Genomic DNA, 12,619 nt, shown 5'->3' with positions numbered 1-12,619 from the left:
TATTAGTATTTAGTTTGGTGACTTTGGCTTCATATAGGTATTCAGTTTCTCCTGGGAGAGTTGCTGCTCTACCATGAGAAAGACAAGTATACACTCAGGCTTCTTCTCCTAGGGCAAAAATGGCCACTCGAAGAAAAATAATTTGGGAACAACCAGGATTAAATCACCCTCAGGATAGTTTCTCCTGGGAGAGTAAATGTCTGTATGGGCTGTGGCTTCTCTCAGAAGAAAATATAGTCCTCTGGCATCTCCCTTCTCTTCTCCCCTAGAAAACAGTATGTCACTTGCTGGACTGTGCTGCTTTAGCAGGGAACAGAACATGCCTGCTTCTCAATTCGTTCATTGTGCTGCAGGAAAACAGGCTGACCATGGGCAGTCTAGGTCAGCTAATCAGGGCTGCCCTATGCACTGCTGCCATCTGTCAGCAGGCAGATTAAGAGAACCTGCAGAGAACACTGAGCTGTGTGCCTAGCCTCCCCTCCCCCAGCTCACAGTCTTAGCACTGCAAGCTCGTTACTGTTCATGGCGTCAGCATTTGAATGTCTGTACACACCACTCTGAGTAAGTTTCTCTACCAAGAGAACAAACTTGGGAGAATTCTCCAGATCATTTGAATGTGTATACTCAGCAGTTAGTAAGTAAATAAACATGTAAATGGTGTAAATTGTAAAAGACTGCTTTATTGAGCAGTTTGTGCACACTCCTACCTGTGCCTGCAGTGTGAGCTTCTGGAAAATTGTTGAGGACATTTAGCAATCTTTTACCCCTTTCTTCCAGCAAGACTAGGAGTATCGCAGGCCCCAGGCACCCTTCAGTTTATTCTTGTCAAAATGTCAATGAATTTTAATAAAACTTTATCTTAACCCTTGTTTGTTTGTTTGTTCTGTGAAAACTATGTTTTATAGTCAGTGCTACTTAAGAGAAAAATGAAGAGAAGACCTGTGTGACAGGCATCACTGGACCCACAGTTGTGATACAGCTTACATTTCTGTTGGTCAAGTGGGCTTTTTGGGCCTGTTTGTCTGTTTGGTTGTCTCTAAGTCCAGCTCTGGCTTTGGAGACCTGCTTGCCAAAGCAACTTTAAAATGAACCAATGTCACTGGATTTGTCCAAATTGAATAAGTTCATTACTAATGATCCAACATTGTTGACTCTAGAAAACTTCTTCCACAGGAAAGCTATGTGCAGCATTACTGCCATCAAAATCTTTTGTCCTGCTGAGCAGGTCAGGCTCAGTACTGAGGACCAAGGCTGTTAACTCCCTTTCCCAGATGAATGCCCTAAGCACAAGTGTAGAGCCATGCTCCTTGTATAGCTTATTCTCTTCCTGGTTTCAGAAGCCTTGTATTATTCACTGCACAGTAGCTCAGGAGGCATAGAGGGAAAGAAAACGGATAGGAATAGAGGGTGTTCCCACCTAACCTGTTTTGAAGCCGACAGGTTAGGGGAAAGTCTTTTGGGAGGTAGGCAGGGTGTCTGAATCCTCTGAGCAGAGCACTTGCCTCAGAATTCCTGTTTCCTGGGCAAATCCTCTGACCAGTAGGTAGTTGAGTGGCAGTATTATCACCATCTTCTCCTCCTCTGGCAGCATTTTTTTAAAAAAAGTGAGAGTTCTATCTGGAATCCAGATGGACATTGACACCTCCCTTGCAGCCCTGACTTGGGGACCAAAGTTCAGATACCCCTAGGCTTAAATGTTACCTGCTGAGTAGCTCTAAGTGGCTCCCCATTCAGCCTCCAGGTGTTGTCAGCTTGCCTTTCTGAGACATCTGTCTCTCCCTATATATTGTGTGTGCTATCTAGGTGAATAACTATGAAAATGGAATTCCAGGACCCTAAATTTAGGCATTGTGACACCTATTTTGTAGATAACTATGTCTTTACCATATGTTAAAATGCAAGCACCCACAAACACAGCAGCTGCTAACCAGAACAGCATAGGAAAAGACTAATTTGCACTGTACAGTCACAATCTTTCGTGTAATCCTCCATCCCCAGGACCTGGGAAAAACATGGGTTTTGCAACATGCCTGGCAGGTTAGCAGACTTGGGTTAGCTCATGCCAAGGGATGGGAAGAATATCAAAATTCAGTTCCTCTACTGGAGAAGGTCCAGCTCATCAGTTCTTATCTAAATTAGGTAGGTTGCAACATGTATACATCTGTTGACTGCAACTGCAGAAGTCGGACAGATGTCTGTGACATACAGACCACAAACCATTAGATATTTATCATTAAAAAAAGTTACACACAACAAAAATCCAAACCAAACCCAAACAACTCCCCCTCCCCGCATCCATCTTAAATTCTATCCAGAAAGCAGTCATTTCATATCACAGAGCATCAAGGTTACACACACGAGAAACCCACCCCCCTAGAATCACTAAGTCAATCCAGTAACTTTGAGGCCAGCTGAGTTTAATTTTACATAAATTATTACAAAACTTTAGCTAGATATTTACATGGTAAAAGGAATAACGTTCCTAGGATACTGTTGAGACCTTTATGTCTCAATTCAGTTCAGAATGTAAATTTCTCATTTTGTTAAAGCATGTTTCCAGTTAAATACTTGGGCTACTGTGTATTTTAACATTTTATGAGTATATACAGACCTGTAATTTTTTCCAGAAGTAATTGAATACCTCTTTAGTAGGCTTTAGTACACATGATTAATTATGATGAAAGTTGTTGCTTAGGCTACAGTAGGTTTTCAGAATGAGTGTTCTGAATTTAAATTGAAAAGCAGCTCAAATGACATGAACTAACAGGTATTCTCTTTTGCTTAATCAAGAATTTCTTTTAGTCATGTCAATAGAAACCCAACACTTGAAATAAGACACTTTAGCAGTTCTGGTAATAGGAGTAAACTCAAGCAATAAAAGCTCTTATTAGAGAATTCAATAATAAATAGTAATATCTATATCAACATAGATTAGTACCATTTACCTATCTTAAGCCTTCTTTATTACACCATCTTGTACCCCCTAAATCAGGTTGCTATTAACTAAAACTAAAATTTGGTTTCCAACTAAGATTAGGGCAAAATCCAGTATGGTATGAAATTACTTGTCTATCTTTGGCTTGATGTATGTTGGCTTGATATTTTAAGGTGTCAAAAAGCTGGCATTTCACTTTTATAAATAGATTATAAGTTCCTCAGAGCAGGGCCTTGCCTTTTGAACAAGTTAGTAAGGGACTACTTAAGGATATAAAGCAATAATGAATAAAATATTTCAAAACTATTGATTTATTCCCATCGTGACATCCTTTCTGCTAGTCTGGAAAATGCTATGTTGAACACATTAATGGTATGTCTCAATACATAGAGATTATAATAGCTGAGACAAAACCCCTTTTTTTGTCCTTTTGTGGAGGTTGGTTCCCAAAGCTCAGCAGCAGCATTTTACTGACCTGGAACTAGAATTCAGAGTCCATTTGTGAACTTGTGGTCTCTTAAGTACAGTATATTGCTGCCAGGTGAGGTACCATAACAGTCCATTTCCCCCATTTTCTGAGACTTCTTTTTAAAATGTGGTAAAATGTCAGAAGTTAAGGCATAAAATACTCATTTATCTTTTTTACATAGGTAAATAAGAGTATTAACCAGGTTAAAGGGTGAATCTGGCTTTTATTCTAGTCTTCAGCCTTCTTAAAGTATGAAATACTTAAGAAGATGGCCAGGGTGTTCCTTCCTTTAACTTTTTAATAAGCAATATTACAGCTTAGCAACTCCCTTTGTTGTGTAGATATATCAGTGTAAGCAGAAGTCTTTTTCAAGTCTTTTTTTAAGATTGAAAACATTAGGTTACAGGAGTTCAGAAACCTGCACAGTAAGACCTCTGCTGTTTTTGTTTAAAATTTACTCTTGTAGGTCTTGTCTAGACTAGGATAAATTACTTTATTGTTAGCCCATGCAGTTAGAGGGGAGCAGGGTACCAGCCCCAAACACCAACTTAACAGGTGATGCCAGAATCGCCACGCCCCATATTCCCCAAAGTCTTTACTGCAGCAGGAGCATCTCCGTGCTGTCCACATGTAGGATCCAGGTACATGGATGCAGCAGCAGTGGGGGTCTTTGAGTCACCAAACCAGATAAGACTGACTACCCTCCAGCCTCCACTCACTAGCTCTTCTTTCCTGCCCAGCCCTGGCACAAGGGAGCTTTGTCCACAATAACACATGCTAACTAAACCCTTGCTAATTAACTTAGCCTAGCATAGACGAGGTGCACGGCTTTAGAATTGGCTAAATGGGTCAAAATGAAATGTAGGTGGGAGCCTAAGAAGTTTAATAAGACTTAAAGAAAGTATACTTCATTTGTACTTAACTTTTAAAGCGTTGCTATCAGAACAATTTAGATAACAAGTGCTAGTATTGGACTTTCTAGTCCAGAAAAGTACTTAAGTGTCATGTAATCTTTTGTACTGGAATTCAGTATTGGCATACAATTCTAAACACACACACACACACACACACACACACACATATATAAAATTGTAGAAATAAACTCAGTAGTTCAAACAGTATTTTATATTAAAATACCAATAGCAGAGGTATAGCAGTTGATATAAAATGTGTACTTGTCTTATTTTAAATGCTGCTTTGAAAATATAATTCTATACAAAAATAAGTATCTAAGACGTAGATAGGTATTATACATAGTCTATGGTCCAATTAGTGTCAGAGACCATTTCATATGGTCTTTGCAGAATAGTTCTGACCCAAGCTTTGTAGCTGATTTTGCAGGGTGTGTGTGGTGGTGCCATGAAAATATGGGGACCTATTTGCTGCAAAAAGGGTGCCTCTACATGAGATACTTTACTGCGCAGCAGACTAATCTGCTGCACAGTAGAGCATCACCATCTATGCATACATGGCAAATAAGGTGCAGCAGACAGATTTGCTGTGCTGGGGGATAGCCCTGCCAGATACAAATGGTATCTGGCAGCACAATAAATTACTGCGCTTAAATGCATGTGTAGACAGTGCCATTGGGATTGGATTACTCTGGCTCAAAATGAGTCAAAGTATATTCAGTCTCATTAATTACATATGTAGATGCACCCAGTGTCTACATATTTCTCAGCTAAAACACATTGAAATTTGTTCTTCAGCAAATCATTCTATCTGTAAAGGGAAAGGTCAGACTAATGAGAAGGACCAAAGAAATAAAGCCTTACCCAAATACTCTTAAGGCATATTCTAGCTGTTGGGAGCAAAAAATACCGTATCATCCCAAAGGAGGAAGTCAGGCCAGAGATATATATTTTTTTAAATAATAGAAGTCCCCATGCTGTTCATAATTGTACACTTAATCTGTACATGCAATTCTAAAACCCACCCAGCAAACTGTAGTTTTGGTTTCCCAACTAACAAATATGGTAGAAGTATATTTTTTATGCATTTTCCTGTAAAGATTACTGGTGTAGGTTAATTGCAAATATGTCCAGTTGTGGACAACTTACTCCCTTTTGATAACTAGGCACTTTAGGTCTCTCACATTATCTCGGTATAATGCTAACTCTATTTTCCTCTTGTATCTACATAGTCTTAAATATTATGTGTCCTAGTAAAAAGAAACTCCTTTCCTGCAAAACTTAAAATTGTAATAAATGAAGAGAAACTCAGGCAATGAGGAGTTTGAAAGCACAGAAAATGGGTATAATTTTGTAAATAAGAAGCATCATAATGCTTTATTTCTTTCCTTTTAGATTCTGCTTGTTACTTAAAAGCTACGACCATATTACAGGTCAGTGGAATTCACTCACTAAAACTGAAGCAAATATTTGATTTGTACAACAGTGTAAGGTAGTTTATTGTTCACGAGTCTAAAGTTTTAAAGCCGTACAGTACCTATTAGACTAATGTATGAAACTCAAGTCTGGCAGTTCTTGCATAAAACAATTTGTCTACCCTGTTTGCATTCCTTAAATATAAAGCAGTCTGTAAATACAGGGTTTTTTGCTGGACAGTACATGAAGCGAGTAGGGATCATGAGCTGCGTTAATTCTGATGCCCATTGTTCTCAGCATTCAAAACAGAAAGGAACTATGACCGATATTTTTACATTTCTATATTACATTGGCTCTGAAATCCAAGAAATTGGTCTCACTTTTCAGAGGTATGGAAAATCTGTAGCTATTTCTTTGAACCTAGTGGTGGCTTTACAAATAGGTTTCTTTTGCAAATTTTAGCCTAAAATCTGGTCTGTGTCTCATATTATCCTTTCCAGGGTTTCTATTTTAAGAAAGCATATTTAGATTTTCTAAAAGGGCCTCTTCAAACCTCAATATTAGTTACCCTCATGTACATTTTGAAAGGGATCTGATTGTAATCAAAGTGTCATCACATATGAGCATGCTATTAAATAGATAAAGTCTAAATACAGCTAGTCTTTGCCTTGTGTGTATGGTTTATTCCTGTTTGCAGTGTCTCCTTCAGTGTAAGAATAAAATGTGAAGCTGGGCAGAATAAATGCAACTGGGCTGAATAGACACAAAGTGACTCACTTGAAAGTCAAATAAGCTGTTAGTCGTTGTAGATTATCTTTTTCTGAGAAGCAGTTGTCAATCAGGAATGAATACAATGAAGTCATCAAAATATGCTAATTATAGCTCAGCATATTCTCATGTCTTTCCTTTTTCAGCTGTGTACTGAGAGGATCCAGCAGTTAACAATGGAAAATTTTAGGTGTTACAGTATAACACTACCAAAGTTACAGCTTAAAGACAGATTGATTTGAGTTGCTAGCACAGTGGCCTTTATGAATCACAACATTACTTTATCACTTGATCCTTTTTCTGAAGGAAAACTGCCAAGATCACAAGACTACCACCTGTTATAATCTTGGCATCAATACATCCTTTGTAAAACACTACTTCTGGTCAATGTTGTACATAAAAATGCGTAATATAGAACTTCATTTTTAGAGTAATGTGTGGGCATGATAATCTAATAAGAATAGAGTATTTGTAGCATTGACAATGAAGCAACTAAGTGAAATCTAAAAGGTTTTATTAAATGCTTTTGTCAAACAATCATATGCTATCCATTCAGTGTTGGGGGCAGGGAAGTAAAAATATCTTGAGCCAGATGCAAAGGACTAAGAAGCCTCCAAGGCAGGCTTCTAAAAGTGGATTTCGGATTATACTCCATATTTATGTGCCTGCCTTCTGTTTCCATTGCTTGGGGAGAGAGTGGCACTTCTCAATGAGTAGGGAGTCTCTGAGGCTAAGAAAAAGGGTCAGTTGTCCCAGACTGTTATTTACACAGGCAGCTTGAATGGCAGTTAACTCGAATTGGGTTATATTGGTACTTCATAAATACTTCAAGTGGGACAATAGACTTGTATATCTGTAGGATTCCAGAATAAAAAACTTTCTCCTGTGATTTTGGCCTTCAGGCAAACCAGAAGTGCTGAGCACAGTGTCTGTAGTTCCTACCCTTTCTGGAGCAAAGTGTCTGAGTTAGGGCCCCGTGAGAGAAGTCTCTATCCACTTGAGATCCACAACCTGGAATCCTCCTCTCAGGCTAAGCACTCTGTCAGCAAGTCTCAGTCCCTTCAAAAGGAATCTAGAAAAGGAGATGTGGTAGTGTCTGTCTGCTTATATAATAGCATAGTGGTTAAAGAATTTGTCCATAAAGTAAGAGGCCTGGATTCAATGCCCCTCTCAGCCAGAAAGGATTCAAACTTGCATCTCCCAGCTCCCAGGAGAGCACCCAGACCTCCAGGTTCTGATCTAGATTGGGGGGGCATCATTCACATTTCTTGTTGCACAGTGACTAGATTTCAGTAAGGGCTGGAAGAATACTGGGAGCAAAAATAATGCATTCAAGGTGCATAACTCTGTAGCCCAGTTGGTAAGGCATTCAGTTGTTGGGGGTGCCATCAGTTCTGGTCTCTCCAAGATTTATTTTATTTTATCCCATGGCTATATAATATAAAATGCATAAGCAGTGCAGGGACTAGGACCCAGGACTCCCCTCTCCAAGCTGAGTTCCCCATTACTAAGATGTGGTGGCAAGGTTCTTGTGGTCCCATGAATCTTGCACTTACCTCAGTTTCAGCAGGAGTAGAGAGTACCTACTTGCATGAACAGATAAACATAACTTCTAGCTTGATAGCTAGAGTGTCAGTGTGAGTTGATTTGCTCGAAGCATATCTACTGGATCAGAACCTTTGGGGAACTTAAATACGACATTTACTCAACTATAAGATGACCCTAGGTATAAGATTGCCCGCCCCCCCCCCCCAAGTAGATTCTATGAATGGAAAATTTATAAATTTGTTATAATTTTTCGGGTATACGATGTAATTATTGGAGATTTGCCTTGAATGTGTCTCCTTCCCACTGCTACAGCAGGGAAAATAGAACTGGGGGGGTCAGGTGAGCTCTTGGTCTCTGCCCCCCAACTTCTTCCCCCTGAAGCACCTTCCCTGCCTTCGTTATTGTCTGACTATGCTCTTCTTAACTACATGGAAGTGAAGAGTAACTTCAGAAATACTAACTTTGTACTGAGTACTCATAGACACAATTCATTTAGAACTGATGCGTTGTACCTTTTTTGAAACTGCTGCAAGGTTTAACACAGGTACTCCATAAACACACTTAAGCAGCACTTTTGTACTTATTTATACATAGTACAGTGCATAGTACCTATGCATGATATTAGTCCAAAGCCAAAAGACTCATGACATAGGGATTTTGGGTGAACTGTTTGAAACCCCATTTGGTGATGTTTGCCAGAAATTTAAGGCTGATGAAGAAACAGGAATCACTGGAAATGGGAAGGAAAGGCACAGCTCAGATCTGATTGTGAAGAGGATGTCAAAATGTATGCAAAGTACTAGCTAACCATACCTTGAAAGAGTCGGTGCTGAGGGGGGCTGAGCACAATAGGCATTACCATGTATTTTTTTTCAGATGGGCTACAGTAACCTCTCATGATGGCAAGTTCCCATCTGTATGTTTGCCCAATATGGACCATATGTTTTATAGTCATGCTCAGTGTTGCCTGCATTTAATCAACTTCATAGTTGATTTCCATTACTGAACACATACTGCTTTTGGAAGCAGTTTAATGATAGACATGTATTTAATGAGGTGTCCTTCTATGTCAATATAAGGTGAGGATTTTTTCCCCCATGTTGTTTGGGGGAGGGGAAAAATCATTTTATATTTGAGCAAATACAGTAGTTATCCATCTAATTTCTAGATAGCAGTGAGACCTGGGCAACAAGCAGCTAGTACCTGGAGCTTAGAACTGAACATTTCTGAGCATGTGGAGAAGGCAGAACTACAACTGCCTCGGGAACATTCAAGTTGCACAAGAAAATGATTGGTAAACCTGTGTGCACTTGGGGTTAGCTGGAGGTTGAATATTGTTGGGATCACAAATTTAGACGTAGGCACTTAAGTCTTTTATTGTCAGTAAGTATACTAGTATTATTTATTATGTAGCCTTTATGGTCAAATAAGTAACATGCATAAATAAATATTGTGGACCGTATTTGTTACTATTGTCTGACAGATAACAAATATACTTTTTAGCCTAAATAATAATGTCAGGGATTAGGGGGCAGGACTTCTGGTCCCAAGATGGTGACCAGGGGGTGGGGCACCTGTCAAGGGGCAGGACTATCCTTGCAGCCCTCGACAGCTCACCAAAACTCATAAGCAGCCCTCCAGCCAAAATAATTGCTCACCCCTGTTATAATTCTCAGCCTCAGACAGACGAGCTGGCCTGCATTATAAATGTGTAACCTTTTTCAAGCTTTATCTTAACTTTCTTGCACGTTTTTCTTCTGTATTTAAGACTGAACAGTATTGCTTTGTGTATCTGCTTTCAGAGGGGCAGTAACCTCTAAGGTGTGGTTTTACCCTGAAAAGTTATTTTGGGCAGTTAACATAATAGGGTGGTATTTGTTGTCTCCCTAATAATGTATTTATTATGGAAGAGGAGAGAGTCTTGCAGCCAGCGCCATAAGCTGACTTCAAGTTAGTATGGATATCAAGCTCAGCTTTGTCCATCTTTCATATCACTCAGGAATCTGCAAGCTAAATTTTACCCTTGTCCTCACCTTTGTATTCTAATTAGCCTTCCTTGGTTTTTACACAATGTACTTATTGTTTCAGATTATGACTGCAATGGGATTATTCAGGTGAATCTTGCTTTATAGAGCATATTTGTTATCTGAAGACTAGGAGAAAATATTTTACTTGCAAACTGAGCAAATTTAATATTGATGTCAACAAGGCAAAAAATTTTGAAGCACCACAAGGTGTTTATTCTCCAGAAGCAGCATGCATTAAAAGGACTACTAAGTTCTGTGTATGTAATATGGGCCTAAAAGACTCTCCCCTTTGCCTGATTGAATTGCATCCACTGAATCATCAGTGAAACTTGGCAAATACATGGAGTGTGAGAATTGGTTTGAATAGATAGAGGGCACAATCTTTTTCCCTAAAAATCTAATTTTTATATTCATATTAGGCAAATTTTGCTTTCTCTTCCAGGAAATGAGCAAATAAGTGAATTTTTGGTAGAGAATTGAGACATATAGACCTATGACTTGGGCAATTTTACCCTTTATTCATATGAAGTCAGAAAGTTGGCAGATTCATTATAACTCACTTTGACTTATAGCAGTCCTGTTATTCTCAGAAGTTGCTCAGAGATGCCAGCAACTTGTATGTCTCACACCACTTCTCCTGCCAGGCAAACTGAGCCCACAGCTGCTCAGTTGTTGTCCTGAGAACTCTGCTTAGCTAACTGCCACATATAGGGAGGATCTACACGAGACATTTACTGAAGTTGCCTAAGTAGCTCTGTGGTAAAATGTCAGCATCTACACATGTGGTGCAATTAGAACGAAGTAAACTAATTAATTCCGCCATAGGTTAGTAAAGTAAAAGCCCTGTTTTCCGGCGTGAATGGGGAATGGGAGGGTGCCAATAATCTAAAAATGCCCATTACCTGAGGCATAGAGATTTCCGGCCAGATGCAGAGCAGGGTGGGTGGCGATGGCCACAAACAGAACAGGGGTGGGGCCAGGGATGGCAGTGGCAGCACAGGGTGGTGGGTGCTCGCAGCAACCGCCATGTGCAAATGTGCTTAGAGCCTCCTTCCTTACCAGTCAAAGTTCATAAGATAGAAGAGTAGTTTTCAAAGCATGTAAGAGTGGGCTCCTATTTATGCAGCAGGCATGTCCTCAATTTCAGCTTCTCCTCCCCTCTGCAAATTTGCCTACAGTGGTAGAACAATTTGCAGGCATACAATACAATTTTCTATGGAAATCATACTCTAAAAATGGAAATTATATCTATGGCCCCCAAATTCTCCAGTTGAATTGCTTTTTCATGGAAATTTAAGAGACTATATACAAGTTATGCAAATTTGAAACACTGGTAAATAAACCCATGTAATTGATGAAAGAGTTTAGTGTACTATTTTCAAGTCTTAATAATTGAATTAAGCTCTACAAGGTAAGGGGTTAGGAATATTCCCGAAGGATATTTTGCTACTTGAGAATATAATATCTTCCTCTGTCTGGAGATATTTCATTCCCAGGAATATCCTTAATAAGAACCTGGAGAGGTCCTTGAAAGCAATTAATATCACTGCTGACCAGCTAGATATTTGTAGACTGCTTGGGCCCTCTTGGAATGGTTATGTACTTATGTATCTGTGAAGACCATGTCTCTTCTAATATTCTTCCAGAGAAATTTAATCTAGTTATTTACCAATGTTGTATTAATGAAAAAGGATGCTGTGAATAAAGGAGGAGCAAGGTAAGAATATTAGAAAACTGTAAAACTTTCTAGAAAAAGGGAGCAGTTAAATTTACTTTGTTACATTCACAAATATGAAATGCTTGTTTTTTTTTAGTTTGCAAATTAAGCCCTTCCCTTTGCATCAAGGGGATTATCCTTTTCATTTCATTCTTTCACCTTTTTCACTTTTCATTTCACACTTTTATAATTTTTCCTTTTAAAAAGAAGTATATGCACATTGGCAACAGTACCAAGACTTGACAGAAAGCAGGGCAGGTCTAAGTAAAACACCTTGATCTGTATTGAAAGAATGAGTAACAGACAGAAGTAGCATTCCTGTTGAAATGGGTAGAAGGTGGAAAGAAATAAAATAAACAGCTGTACAAATAGGATAAAGAAATTGAGCATGGGGGGGCAGGTTTATTTAGTCAGTAAGATAGAATTTTCACCATTACAAATATGAATTTGAAAAAAAGTATTGTGACATTGTTGTGCCTCTGTGTGTGTGTGTGTGTGTGTGTGTGTGTGTGTGTGTGTGTGTGTGTTGCTTAACTACAGTCATGTTTCATTGGCTTCCATTGAATTTCTCAGAGTAGTAAAGGACATATGTAAATGTTTGTAGGTTTGGACCCAGCACTAAGTATTTTAGAGCTGATGTGTTCTGCATTTGTCTAGTCTCTAAAACGCATACCTTAACTTTTACTGCTTAGTTCAGTTAATTTCCTTTGGGAAGCTTCCTACCAAATTTACCACAGGTTATTTTAACCTTTTAACTGGTACCTCTTCATTATATTTTTAATATGATGAAATGAATAAATTAATGAAAATTGAACTGTGTGGTGAAGA

At 38.9% G+C, this 12,619-nt stretch overlaps 1 protein-coding gene across 9 annotated transcripts in view; it reads left to right on the top strand.

Annotated features, from left to right (window-relative positions):
* The window catches only part of TENM3 (teneurin transmembrane protein 3), a 2,356,642-nt gene that overhangs the window by 1,854,555 nt on the left and 489,468 nt on the right, over positions 1 to 12,619 (top strand). Inside the window, exon 2 of one of the 9 annotated variants that reach the window (XM_090036137.1) lies at positions 5,711 to 5,748. The exons of the other annotated variants lie outside the window; for them this stretch is intronic. The gene's annotated coding sequence lies outside the window, so the exon portion shown is untranslated. The remainder of the gene's footprint in view (positions 1 to 5,710; positions 5,749 to 12,619) is intronic. 9 annotated transcript variants of the gene reach the window in all.

The sequence above is a fragment of the Crocodylus siamensis genome, chromosome 2, assembly GCF_052110815.1.
Source record: "Crocodylus siamensis isolate JL-2025a chromosome 2, ASM5211081v1, whole genome shotgun sequence".
NCBI classification, from domain to species: domain Eukaryota; kingdom Metazoa; phylum Chordata; order Crocodylia; family Crocodylidae; genus Crocodylus; species Crocodylus siamensis.
Note: the sequence above shows the minus strand (reverse complement) of the source record. Positions and strands in the feature narration are given on the sequence as shown.